Raw genomic sequence first — 13793 nt, 5'->3', positions numbered from 1 at the left:
ATGAGAGCATCCAGGGAGGTGAAGGACAGATTTACATGTCTTAGAGCTATTTTAGACTGTGGTGCGTGCCATGGGGAATTCCCGTTCAGCTCAGACTGGTGACATTCTGGGGAAGTATTTCAGTGAAGCGTTTTGATACAATTTTATCAAAACTGCAGAATGTAGGAAGCACTACCAGAATTACCCATCTCGTTAAGGATCTTTAAAAATGACTGCTAGTAGTGCTGAAAGGGGAACTGTCAGCTAGAGTGAATTTAAACGAGGATTTTCTTTAGGACAGTCTTAATACTGATTTTATTAAATATTTGCGTTAATGACTTTGGCACCGACAGGAAGGCAGTCCTGCAAGCAAAGTTGGGAGGCATTATAACACTATTTACAAAGTGGTAGAAGACCTAATATTTCCATAGCATCTGTATCTTTTGCTAACTGCAGTGGTGTGTCTTGGCCACAGACTGACATTGTAACCTCAACTGCCTGGAAGGACACAATTTACTTTAAAAAATATTTCCTTATGCTAAAAAAAGGAGGGGGGGGGAAAGTTGAGGTTGGTTGGCAGTATCTTTAGCTCTTACAGTGCACAGAATTCAGAATATCTCAGACCTTGACAACAAAGAAACAAAGAGTTATAGTAGAAGAAAATCCAGATTTAAATCTTCCCCTGCTGAGCTGGCACTAGCAACTGAAAATTACTTGCGTGCTAAGGTGTAGTTGCACTGAGGAGTGGAAGGAGCCGTTGAAATATCTCAATGGAGCTCTTGGTTGGGTTTAAGGAGATTTATTAAGCTTTGCCTGTTCACCTCGTGTACAGTCTTTCTGGGTATTTATGCTTCATTTCAGCGGTAAATGGGCCCATTTTCTATCTGTAAGATAAATAGGAGAGAAACTTGTGGGTTTAATGGTATTCAATAGAAGGATAGAGTTGGTCGTCACCCAGGGAGGGGGAATTATAGAAGTGCCTTTCTGCCTGATGGGAGGGTACAGAGAAACAGAGCCAGGCTCCTTTTGGAGGCGCACAGCGTTAGGATGAAAGGCAATGGATGTAAGTTGGAACAAGGGAAATCCAATTAGATACAAGGAGAAAAAAAAAAAAATCACTCTGAAAGTAGCCAGTCACTGCAGAGGTTGCGATATCTACATCTGCAGAGGCACGTGAAGCTCAGTGGGTCCAGGCTCTAAGCAGCCTGATCCAGCTGGACCTCCTTTGAGCCAGAAGCTGGTCTAGAGACCTCCACTGGTCCTTTCCAGCCTTCCAATTTCTGTGATTTCAGCCTTCAGCAAGTGCAGGTTTTCTGTGCAGTGAGCTAAACGTGAGGACTTGGCCCTCACGCGGTGTCCTGCCCCGGGTCAAGCCACTGCTGGTAGGAGTGTCTGTGACTGGTGACCAGTGTCTGTGTACAGCATGCAGGTTATGCCCGACTTATGTTAAACTACCAACAGAAGCTCATTTCTATTCCAGTGTTGTCATGCCCTCCCTTCTGCCACCACAAGTGTTCTTATGATGAATTGCATCAGGAGACTTATCCAGGTTATAATTAGTACAGCAAAAGGGGAAAAAAGAGTTAGTTTAAAGGGTTGGTTCCTGGTGCAGTTTGCTGCTTGTGTTAGCGCTAGGGAAAGGGTGAAGCGTTGAGCAGGAACAAGTACTTAGAAGTGGAGATGAAATAGCACCAGCTTGTTTAACACACAAATGCAGAAGTTATGGTATCAGTTTCCCAGCGGGAGAGGGAGGATGCTGCGTTGAGGCTGTCACTGCTCGGGGAACATGGAAGAAATTTGGTCATGGTGTACCATAAAGCTACGTTTACTGTGTGCTAATTATTTTTGGTCAAAAATGTTTTCATTGCTATGGATGATAATACTGTTTTCAAATGGCCAAGGTTATGTCTATGAAAGAGTTATCCTCCTAGGCTGATTTCATATGAAACTGTATCCTCATGTATTTAGTTTGCACAAGACCTGTTAGAACTTCTGCGATGGGTATTTTTCTTTTGGCTTGGTGGCATTATTTTGTGTATATTTTCATGTTTGCATTTATTTTCTGCACGTAGGTTACCAGAATCAGAGGATTTCAGGAAATAGCTGATTTTTTCATATTTCAACACTGAAGTCTCATACATCTTGAAGTGAGAGCACTAGAAACAAATGCCAAGTTCTAGGACCTCAGTGCAACCTGCTGAAAAGGATGTAGCTGGTTACATGACTTGTAGCCATGTCTGTGTGGACATTCACTCCAAGAGGTCCAGCTGGATGATTTAATATTTCCTCTTCTGGGCTAAAATAGTGGTGTGCCTTATTTATTGAAGAAACTTGAATGAGCCTTTGTCTACTCTCATACGGAAATAATGTTATAGATAGGCTAAGAAAGCAGAACAGGCAAGACATAACAGCCTACATATATCTGAAATTGTAAACAACTAAAGATAAAAAGGAAATATTCAGGGGGTATTGTAGGGGCTTATAGCTAGAAATAAAGCAGTGAAATGAAGAAAGAGAAGATTAAGGTTAAATGTCATGAAAGAACATTCTGTAATAGTAGTGGCTTTTTTAGAGGACTCTTCCAAAGAAAGCAAAGGAAAAAAACTGATTTAGGACAAAGGCCCTTTTTTCTTTCTTTTTTTTTTTGTTTGTTTTTTTTTCCTCCCCCTTTCCTTTCCTTCAGTTTAACCATTCAATGCAAAATAGTCTCTTATGGGTATATATAGAGAACCTGTTAAATTCTTGGGAAGCTGGCATCCTTGGGAGTTGCTGTCTTGATGCCCAAGTTCTGCCTAGCTCTACAGAACCAAGGTCACAATCTCTGTCCGCGGGACCTTACAGTATATATACACGTCTGATCTTGTCGCCGAGCCTGCCTTGGTAGGTCTGTGTGCATGGTGAGCACACTGCATCTCACTGGCTTCAGGGGCACTTTGTAGGAATAGAAAGATCCATGTGGCTCCAGATTTCATTTTAGACAAGCTGCGATAAATGAGAGTTAAAAACTGTTTGGGCCGAAGTGGGTAGAAAAGAAAATAGGAAGATATGAAGAAATTACTGATCTCTTACAGGAGGTTTTTTGTTTCCTTTGCATGTGTATAAATGCTGACGCTTTATTTGCCATCAGTAGGGCCTAGATGACAATCTTACCAGTAATTTGTACTATTTTATTTGAGATTAGAATCACTCTAAAAAGAGAAAGTAAGTTATGTACGTGTTTGTGGTCTATTGACCACTAATAATAGGTAATGAACAAACCAAAATTCCCAATTTAAACTTTTAAATAGATTGAATAGGTGATGATTTTTAACAATGTGCTATTTAGACACATTCAGATACTCTTGGCTCAATTTTCAATAGCTTTTGACATCTAAAACATCTTTACTGAAAAGTTTATGGTATTATATCCAGTGTCATAAAGTTCTTGCAGGTCAAAATTAATACGGTGTTTTAAGCATAGGATATAAACTGGCATTAGGACCGCTGCAGTTAAGAGGATACTGGTGCAGTTTCCTCTAGCAGCCAAGCTGCTCTGAGAAGTTTCTGCCACCTCCTCTAGGCACTGCAGAACCAGGCAGCACCTCCGGGACGTGTCCGCCGCTGCAGGAGACCTGCAGGCAGAAGCACCCTTCAATTACTCTTTTTCCACATATATCTTTCCAGTCTTCTAACTGGAAAATAACTATTAGAAACTGTAATTAAGAAATCTGTTAAAATAAGTGATAGTTTTAAAGAAACTTCTAAGTGCTCTAATTGAAGATGAAAGCTTGTTCTAAAATTGTCTGAAATTATTAGATCTATCGATATCACCTTATTTTCATCTTCACTAGCATAAAAGCAAGCTTAGTTCTGTTTCTTTACTTTCTGCACTTCTCTGAATTCGAGCAGTATTCCAGCTGAGCTTTTCTTTAAATAATAATCTGACTGTTGTCACTTCCAGCTCGGTAATGAAGTGCAGCCAGGATGAAACTGGAGACTCGCCTGGCTCCAAACCACTTACATATTTAAAGAAGAGATGTTATGTGATACATAACAAAAATAGTTAAATTTCTCCTTAAGATTTAAAACACAACTATTCCTTAGGCTCAGATGCCTCTCTGCTCTCCCAAGAGGATCTTATTCAAATGCAGACATTCGATCTCTCCCTTTCTTAGAGAATAACCACTCCCATCAACAACTTCTGTAAAACAGCATTTTCTACAAATATTGTTTCTGTTGATAGACTATGAAGAGACAAACTGAATACCTGATATGTCTAGATACTAAGGCAGTCGAGCAGCGCAATCCTAGTAATTCCTCCTGATGACAGTGGAGGAGAGATGTGATGATATTGGTTCTCCTGGGGGATGTCCTTAAAAAAATCAACAAGGTCATTTTCTTAACAAAAAGTGCCAAATCTCATTTCCACCAGGTAGGAAGGGAATATTGCTTTTAGGTTTGTCTCCCTTAATTGTCTTGTGTACCCATTGGGGAAGTGCCTTGCCCCGAACACAGAGAGGTGCTTCTGAAACCACTGGAAGGGATAAGGCAGATTCCTGGGAAAGATTGATTTTCAGTAGTGATAAGATGGAAAAAGTAGTGGTGAAGACCAAACTGATAAAGACAGAAATATCAAAAGGAAGAGCAGCCTAAAGCCAGAGTTTTTGAAGATGTATTAGGTGCATTTTCAGTCCGTTCAGAAGAAGTTACCAGTACATCGCCAAATTCTTTAATAGTAGATGATTTTTTCTCCGTGAAAGAATAGAGAGCACTGAATTCTTCACTCGCATGCTTTCTAAACAGATATCTGACGGTTTGAGTCAGACTGGCCTCCTAAGCTGTCGCGGAGCGGTAGGCTAGAGCTTGCTATCGCTAAACTTCGCGAGGTTGGGGACAGAATTTGAGAGCCTTCTGGAAAGAAATAGTCCCTGCCTGCAACTTCAGTCCACTTTCTTAGCAGAGTGTAAAATTACAATTGAGCTAAGCTGATTAAATGGCACAATAGATTTGACACACAGAAACGGTGTTTTTAATCTGGCAGCCAAACATATTGGAGGGGAAATGAGGTAAAGAAATAAAAAGTCCATCCAGAAAGAAAAAAAATACCACTATAGTCTCTTTTCTTATTTTCCATGCATCTAAAAATCTGCTTGTCAAGAAGGCATCATAGTGAACGTGGGCAAAATAGGATTTTATTTGTTTATTTAACCAAGGAGGGAATGCGGGCGTAACTGCAAATAAATCATCTATTTTTACAAATGTTTGCATTATTACATTTGGGAAGTATTTTAATGTTTCTTGGTGATCTGCAGGTTCCACAGGACTGACCTGCACGTAGTGTGTATGTAGTCAAAAAGGGAGATAGATTCCTTTCTGACAGTGATGCAGCCATCTGAGCAGGTATTGTTTATTATATTGGACCGGTGTGACGAGGTGGTCACTGATGCCTTTTGTGGCAGCTCCTAAATAATCAGCTATAAAACGCCTCGTGTCAGTCTGGGTGCAAAATGAAGCAACGGAGGTTTGGGAGATGACGATGCCTGTTCGTGATCGTAACCAGTCTGAATGTGGTAGTTGTGTACGGTCTTGTTTTAAAAGTACTGCAATTATGGGCTTCTACAAAATTATCCCTCTTATTAAAATAGAGGGAAAAATTGTTAGTAAATATGACTCATACTTTGAGCTCAAACGTTCTGTGGATGGTGTTTGTAGTGTGGGTACCGTTTCTCTTGATGCACGCGGTGGGATAAAAAGATTACCTTGCCAACCTTTTTCTAGTGTTATTAAAAGTAAAAGCAAAGCTTATACTGTTTTAGCTGAACAACTGGAGAATTGCTGTTTTCTGCTATTTTCTGTTTGATTCTTGCTTTTGATAGCTATTCTTTGTCTTTGGAACTATCTTTCCTGTGCTCTGTAGGGGTTTTTTTCAAAGCAACAGTTAAGACAGTGAGACATTTTGGCATTTATGGCATGTCCCCAGCTTTCATCTGCTTTTTCTCACCTTTTGTTGTTTTCTTTTTCTCGCCGTCAGAGCCTACGATGCCACTTGTTTGGTGTCCCCAGTAGCAGCTGGTAGGCGTTTGCTCTGGTAGCTGGGTGGCCCTCCTGTCCGCGCTCATTTCTGAACATCAGGGAAAAGGGAGAGCAGATACGGTAATAGGAATATGTAAAAATGTAGTAGGATATGTAAAGCCTCAAAGAATAGATGTCAGGCAGCTGTATTTGTATAAATACAACAAAAAACATTTACATTTTATATGGAAAGCATTACTGGGTTTCATTTTGATGGTGACCATGCGCTGCTCATATAAAGAAATATGCCTCCATTAAATCTTGTGGGATTTGGGGCCACTTTTGAATTTGTTTCTGGAAATTCCATCAAAAGAGAAATCCTTTGTAAAGCTGCAGATGTTAAGATTCAGACCAAATATTTCTTGTTCTGGTAAATTAAATACAGTTAAGCAGCAGCTGAAGGTTGAAGTTAAAGATGCAGAGAAGACCTCGATAACCTGCTAACTAGGAATCCAAGATTTCATAGAAACAGGTTTCCTAGTCCTTCTCTCTGCTTCATTTCTTTATAAATAAATAAGATATTCACAAATTCATAGAAATATATGTTTTGATTTATTTACTGGAATCAAGCCGACTAGTTTACTTTTGTTAAATCTTGAAACTGGTGCTGTATATGGGTCCCAAAACCAAGAATTTTTCAGTTTCATCAGGACTTATTGCAATGTATAGAAAAATTAATAGAAACTGTGTAAGTTACAATAACCAGGAGATTGCAGACGAGTGCAAAGGAAGAATAAGTCCTTAGCCTTGATAGTACCAGTGTCTATACAGAACAGCTCGCCCTTTCGTGATGCTGTAAATAGGTCTGTTGCTTTGGGAATCCCAGTAATTCTTGTTTTAATAATTACTTTCACTTTCATTTCTCTTCTGTTTTGATATGTGAACATCTGTGTACAAAAATAACAAGTATGATGGAGTGCAGTACAGAGGAAAGGTTTCATTTCCAATCTTTGACCTGAAGTGGTTTTCAAGGGTTTAGCAGTGCCACGTCCTGAACCTCCGGGCGCCCCAGGCTCTGGTCCAGCGTCCTTTGCCATCCCGTTTCCTGCAGCGCCCCGATCCCGTGTGCCTCTTCCCCTTGCTGTTTGGGGTGGGTGGTTGTTTTGTTTTGTTTTTTTCTACCAGGTGGGAAAGTCACCTGGCACAACAGGCTGTTAAACTCTTTTGAGGGTCTGGCTAGAGGCTGAAAAAAGGAATATTGCTGTACTGAATGCCATGTATAATTAATTGGTGGTATCAGACCACTGGCTGGTCTCTAAACATGAAGATCTTAAGGTATGGCTCTGCTAAACGGATAGCAGGAGCTCTGGTAAGGTCTCCATGTCCTTTCCGTCTTGGTACCTGGTTTTCTACAAAACAATCGCATTCTGCCTGTTGCTCTCCGAAATGTGCTATAAAACTTTGCATGTTGCCCTGAATAGGTATGCTTCAGCTAACTGAATGCAAACATGCTGTCAAATGGAAACCCTTGCACGATCAGCCAATTAATACAAGTTTTCTGTTGCATTTGATTGCCTTTTCTGCTTAAAAAGGACAAGAAACAGAACGAGGCATATCTGAAGATACATTTATTTTTCTTTTGCTGTGTAGTCATCACAGACACCTACATTCTTAAATCTATAGCATTTTTTGCTTTTCTTAAATGTTTCTAATTCAGTTTTGAAGGGGAGGGATATTTCCTCAAACAGTCAGGGCTCAACACTGCACCATTTTTCCCTTTTTAAAAGAAAGTCTCTGAAGAGATGTCAGTGTTTTATCTGCTGTGTAGTGTCCTCTTTTCAGTATTTCATTCAGTCGCCTGATTTCTGGTATTCAGTATTTTAAAAGCACAAGCATGCTAATTGTTTTATAATAGTAAATGTAGGTACTTAGTTTTCTCAAAATCAACCAAAAATAGAACTTTAGTCCAACTTGCAACATCTTTGCAGGTATTAAATGCAAGTACTGAAATGAAATAGCCATTGAAAAGCGAAGGCTTGATACCTACAGCTCTGTAATGCCGTTCCTTCAGTCTTTAGTTCTATGTTTAGAAAAATTATTACTATGACATCAGTTCTCCACAGATTTGTTATAGACGTAGACTGCCCTGGAGCTATAAAATGCTGTTAGGAGGATATCAACTGCCACAAATTGGAGGTGAATATTTTTGGAACCATCTAAACAGAAGAAGAACATTATGTTATAAAGCACAGTAATATTTGAATAGTTATAAAAATAATATTTCCATTTTCTTTCTTGAATCCAAAAACAAAAAGCAGCTAATATCCCTAATCCTTTTCATTCATTTTTCTTGACTTCTGCATTCCCAGATTATCAAAAGGATTTGAACTATCGGAGGGATTGTACTGTTACAGTGACGAGATTAGAGTTGACAGAAATTTCGGATTTTGTTTCCATCTGTACCACTGACATATGGAGAATTTGAGGAGGTCGCTAGATCGCTCTGCCTCAGTTTTCTATTAGTAAAATATCATCTTCCCGTGACTTGGGAAATAAATTATATTCAAGAATATGTTTGGGGATATGTTAGATGTGTGGATGAATGGGAATTGAAGTGCAAAGCATTTTTAGTGTGGAAATTTTTAGAGGGTCAGAAGCGTTTTTCTGAGCAATTGCTCATATTTGCTAATGTGTCACCTCCGGTGAAAAGTGAGGGACGTATGACTGATCCCATCGCTGCTTTTGTAGTAAGTCAAACTAGGAATGAGTTTTTGGGTAAAATGGGAACAGATGTTATAACTTCGGCCATGGTCATGCAAATACAAATAAAGGATATTTGTAATAAATCCTACTCATTTTTTTGTGCTTGCAAAGAACAAGCGAATGCGTGGCGTGCCAGAAGAGGGGCAACTGCAGCTTTGGCTTCAAGCTTAGTTTTGAAAATGTTTGGTCGCTGAATTAACTTCAGTTCGAGCAAACCCGTGTTCCCGTTTGAGCAGGATATATTTTAGTATGTCAGAAGAGTGCCGATGAACTATGTGCAGCGGTGCATGTGAGGCACAGACTTGAGTCCAGATACTTTAGAATTGAATGATACTTAGTCCATAGTAAAATTTTAGCCCATAATAAATCCTTTTTATTTGACAGGATTTTCTTTCCTGTTCTTCCTTGCTCGTAATTTCATTTTTCAACCTCTCCCCTTCCCTTCTATCTGAAAAAGCATCACAGTTTACATCAAAAAACCACCTGATTTTTTTCTGAAGCAAATATATTAATGTGTCACTGATTTACAGAAAAATTCAGCATAAAGATCTGTTTCTGTGCAACCTGCCATTTATTTAGCAGCATTCTTGCTCTTCTGGATATCTGCTTATGACCACCCCTGGAAATAGCATGCTGGGCCACTGGTCTGAATGGCGCTTCTTACATAGGTAGCTTCTACAATCAGTATATTTTACGTGGTCTAAAATATAGAGTGTATATATTGCAGATAGGTAGACGTATGAGGCATATTTTAAGTCCCTTGATAGGCCAGATTAGTAATAAATGTATTGCTTTTTTTTATTGTAATATAGCGCAGTTTGCTGTGGACAGTAATTTTCCCGGGGCAGCGTTGGGCTTTTCACTTGCTTCTCCGCCGCCTTGCCCCGTCTCGCCAGCCTGAGTCAGGGCCCCTGCCCAGCTCTCCTCTCTCCTAATTTCTGGGCTATTCAAACGGTGACAGGGCTCTTCCAGCTGTCTCCTTATCACCTCAGGGTCCCTCTCCAGCGTCGTGGCCAGTCCTTCCTTGGGTTTCCCGGTCTTCCTCCTCTTCCCAGCACTCGGAGTTCCCTGCTTTGTCTCCCCCCTCCCCGAAAAACTAAGACTTTTTGATCTCAGTTTAAACCCTACCGTCTTCATCCTCCCAGCGCTGCTGCTCGTGCAGATCCTTGCCGGGCAGCCTGGTTCAAACATTGCCTGAGACGTGAAGAAAATTGATGCAAAAGCTTCCTCATGCTCTGGTGAATGAGTCATAACATCTGCACTCACTTTAAGCTCTCTAGCTTTAAGAGCTTACTTTACTGTTAAGGTCGTATCAAATAACTCAGGCTAGAAGAGAAGTCCAGATTGTTTCTGGGATGATCCCAGCCATCACATGTCCATGAATGGTGTTGTGGGAGAATATGGTGCATGTGCTTTGGGAGAGGGGGGCACCCCGATGAGGGGGGCACCCTGAGATCTTCCACAGAGCTTGAGGTGTTGTGGAGTGGGGTTTTGTTTGCTTTTTTTTTTTTTCTCCCTGTCCTCCCCCTTACATAAGCTCAAATACATTTTCAGTTCCATTAGATGTAGGACGTGAAGTCCTACGATGCTCCAGGAGATGGTTGCCCATTACACAATATGAGCGTTGAAGAGACAAATAGATCTTTTAAATGAAAATATATCCTCATGGAGAATTTTGCTTTTGCTAATTGTAGAAGACATCACACTGTTCAGCTTTAAAGAAAGCTGAGCTGCTAGAAAAGTATTTATAAGTAACCTGTAAGGGAGAGCAAGGTATTTGTATTTGGAAGAGAGACGGGATTTCTTTGTAATGTGGCTTAATGGGTCCCTCGGATTGGAGGGAGGGGGGTTCTTCCAGGAATATGTTCTGGAGAACTGTGAAGACTGACCTGTTTCAGTTTAACAATGATAAAAGTAGTGAGGCTTTTAAATTTTTAGTAAAAATGTCTTTTTTTTTTCCTAATGCATATTGGAAAGTTCAGTTATATTGGTGTTAATAAAATGGTACATAACGGCCAAAAGCAGGCAGAAGTTCATTCATAGAACAGCACTGGAGCAAAGTCGTCTCTTCTGTGAACTCATTAGTTCTCACTTGCTGTTCTTGGACAAAAACAAGATAAGACAGACCTGGTTTGTTTATTTTTTGCTGAAAACTATTCATTTAAGAAATTATTGAGACTGCCTTTTCTGCATCATTGTGAAACAAAAAAAAGAAAATCAGAGTTCCTCCTCGTAACCCTTTTTCAGAGGTATGCCTTTTCAGCTGAACTGAATTGTCTTGAGCATTGTAAAATGAGAGAATTTAACGTTATTCTAGATTGCGGTGCATTTTGTGCAACGCTCGTTGCAATTGCTTTCTCCATCTCCCGCTCTGCGTGTCAGGTGCATTCACCAGTATGTGATACGTGTGTGCTGTGGATGTAAAAATAAAAAGCTGGAAAACAAGGATCCATTCAGTGTTTTCTGAATCTACCAATCCTTTAAATTTGTCACTTCAAACATTTAGAAAGACACAGAGAAGAGCAAAAATTTGGAAGAGACTTTGGTTTGTCCTTGTGTAACTGCATGTAGATATTCTAGTTTCTGTGCACTCGAGTTTCTGACGTTCTCTGTGTACATTTATCTTGGCATGAAATAATCTTCCTCAGACTATAAATTTTCTCTCACAACTAACAAAAACATACCTCCCAGCGGCAAACGGCTGATAGGAGTTGCAAGCCTTTGGAGTATTTCTGCGGTAGTCCTTCTTCGATATATTCCATTATTTGAAACAAAATGGTCTCAGGTTCTGCACCTGCTCAAGCTAATGGGTTTCTTTTAATGTACAAAAATCTGTATGAAGCTCAGGCACATTTTACACCTATGTAATTTAAAGTAACACATTTAACTTCATTGCAGTTACTTTTGATTTCTGTCCGTGCAGAATTTCTGTCTGTGCTCTATCAAGAAGCTGCCTTGCTTAAGCAAATGCAAATATTTAATTCCTGAGGTTACAGTGTCTTTTGTTTGCGGTTATGGTATTCTAATTAAAAGCAAAGGCCCTGGGGGGGGTGGATGGATGGGGACGGGTGTCACAGCCCACATAGCCCTGGTTTCATCAGAGCTTGTAGAGGCCCGAAGGCCGACCTGAAGAGACCAGCAGTGGGATCAGGAATCTGCTGCGTACGCGTCTCAGAGTTTAAGTTATTTTGCAAAATGTTTGAACAATACTTCTGGCTGCTATGTCAATAATATTAATAGCGGAAAATCTGCATTATCCCAAAGAATGCCAAAGTAGGTACAAAGAACCCTTTGCAGTAGGAACTAACCATTCAGCTAATGACATTAGAAAAATATACTGATGTTTTTACATAGCTGTGCTATAAAATATTTAGGTTAAAAATAAATCTGTTATTTTAAAGACTCAGTAGCACCCATGGGTGTAAATAATAATGTCTACAAACAATATATTATATTTCCCAAATGATTTTCGAGCATTTACCTTGAATGATTATTGTGATGTGTTCAGTTTATCTTCTTCAAAATTGCTCTTTGGTAATAAATTAACCAAAATATTCTTTTGGTTGTATGTACCATGACGTATTTGGGGATTGAGCAAGTTTAGTATCTCAGAAGGAAGATTCATTTGTTTTGTTCCCTGTCCAGGAAGGGAAAAAAAAATCAAAACAGATTCTTGCAGTTGAGCACAGACATATGTTTTGTGGGTTGGCACCAGACTAGTATGCAAATCTTATAGAAGCAACTCGTTATTCTTTAGAATATTCCGAGTAACAACATTCAAAGCAAGGTGCTCGAGGGTTTTAAAAAAATTCAAAATATAGGGGTTTTTCGTTTTTTTGGGGTTTTTTTTTAAAGACAAAATCTCTCATATGAGTCTTGTTTAGGAATGTCCCTGTATTTCTCGTGCCCTGTAAGTGTCTTTCTCGTTTGTGTCAGTGTTAGATGACATATGGGAATCAGGAATTGTAAATAAGATTGTGTGTTATTAAAATGAAGTAATGTTTTAATTTCATTGGTAAATTCACATTAATTGAAGATGAGATTGTACTGACTCCTTCTGGCTGTTAAGAAAAAGATCATAAAGCCAAACGAAGTAAAAATAACCAAACACTTGGGTGTTTACCCTCAGTAAACTGAACCAGTCCCAAGAGCTTTGTAAGAGTCTCCTGAAACATATGGGTATTAACACAGAAGGCGTTTTTTTTCTTGTAGTGATGTTCAAAATTCCTTTAAGGCTGCGAGAACAAAATTAATTGTATCCTTACAATTACTGCAGTTGTTATGGATGAGAAAAAGACAAAAAAAGATCAGAAATAACATCTGCAATGGGAGCAGAATTTAAATATCTGGGTTTTGGTTGCGCAATTCAGTGCCAACAAAAAAAAAGAAAATATAGTCATCTGCTAATATATAGAAGACATAATGGGAATGATTTACGCAGGAGGCAAAAGAAAAGGTAATCTTTGCAGTAGCGCCTAAAAAATCAGGAGTTTTGGGTAAGGTTCAGCTTGAGAAAGCTGAAGGCTGAGTTGGAAGGGCGACTGCTGGAGTGTCTCAGCACCCAACTCTGAGCGCAGAGTAGCCCATAGGGGAAACAAGTCACAGGGTTTGAAGCACTCCGAAAAATAACTTTTAAAATGGTACAGTGAAATGCAGTGAAATTAAAAAAAAAAAAAAGAAAGAAAAGAAAAAACACTAGTTGTCAGGGCACCTTTGAGCTGATGGTCAGAAGGTATCCTGCCTGGTTGCGTTCGCTTCCCGGGGATAAGTATCTTACGTGCAGAACTTACTAAACGAATCTGTTGATGGATCTGGTTTTGCTTCTGTATTGGTTTCTTCCTCTGAGTTTGTCGGGCTGGCATGTAAAAATGAAGTGCAGCCAGAGCGCGTGGCGTGGCTGCACAACGTGTAGTCCCCAACGTGAGGTACCGGCAGTGGGTTTAGGTGGTTCGCTTGTAATGTCCGTACCGCTTACCTTAAAGAACAGGAGTCAGCACCTCGTTGCGTCCGGCTGTGCAGCGACTGTGAGATTGGGATCGTGACTCCGGGGTTTTTCCCCC

General features: G+C 39.8%; 1 protein-coding gene and 1 long non-coding RNA gene across 7 annotated transcripts in view; one reads left to right on the top strand and one right to left on the bottom strand.

Annotated features, from left to right (window-relative positions):
- Positions 1–13793, top strand: part of MBD5 (methyl-CpG binding domain protein 5) — a 138222-nt gene that overhangs the window by 33673 nt on the left and 90756 nt on the right. The gene's annotated exons all lie outside the window — the stretch shown is intronic.
- LOC135328955 (uncharacterized) lies at positions 698–10183 on the bottom strand. Its single transcript, XR_010390084.1, has 3 exons — positions 9862–10183; positions 5960–6079; positions 698–863 (listed from the first exon to the last, which is right to left on the bottom strand). It is a non-coding gene; the product is annotated as an uncharacterized LOC135328955 (long non-coding RNA).

This window comes from Dromaius novaehollandiae, chromosome 7 (assembly GCF_036370855.1).
Source record: "Dromaius novaehollandiae isolate bDroNov1 chromosome 7, bDroNov1.hap1, whole genome shotgun sequence".
Taxonomy (NCBI): Eukaryota; Metazoa; Chordata; class Aves; order Casuariiformes; family Dromaiidae; genus Dromaius; species Dromaius novaehollandiae.
Note: the sequence above shows the minus strand (reverse complement) of the source record. Positions and strands in the feature narration are given on the sequence as shown.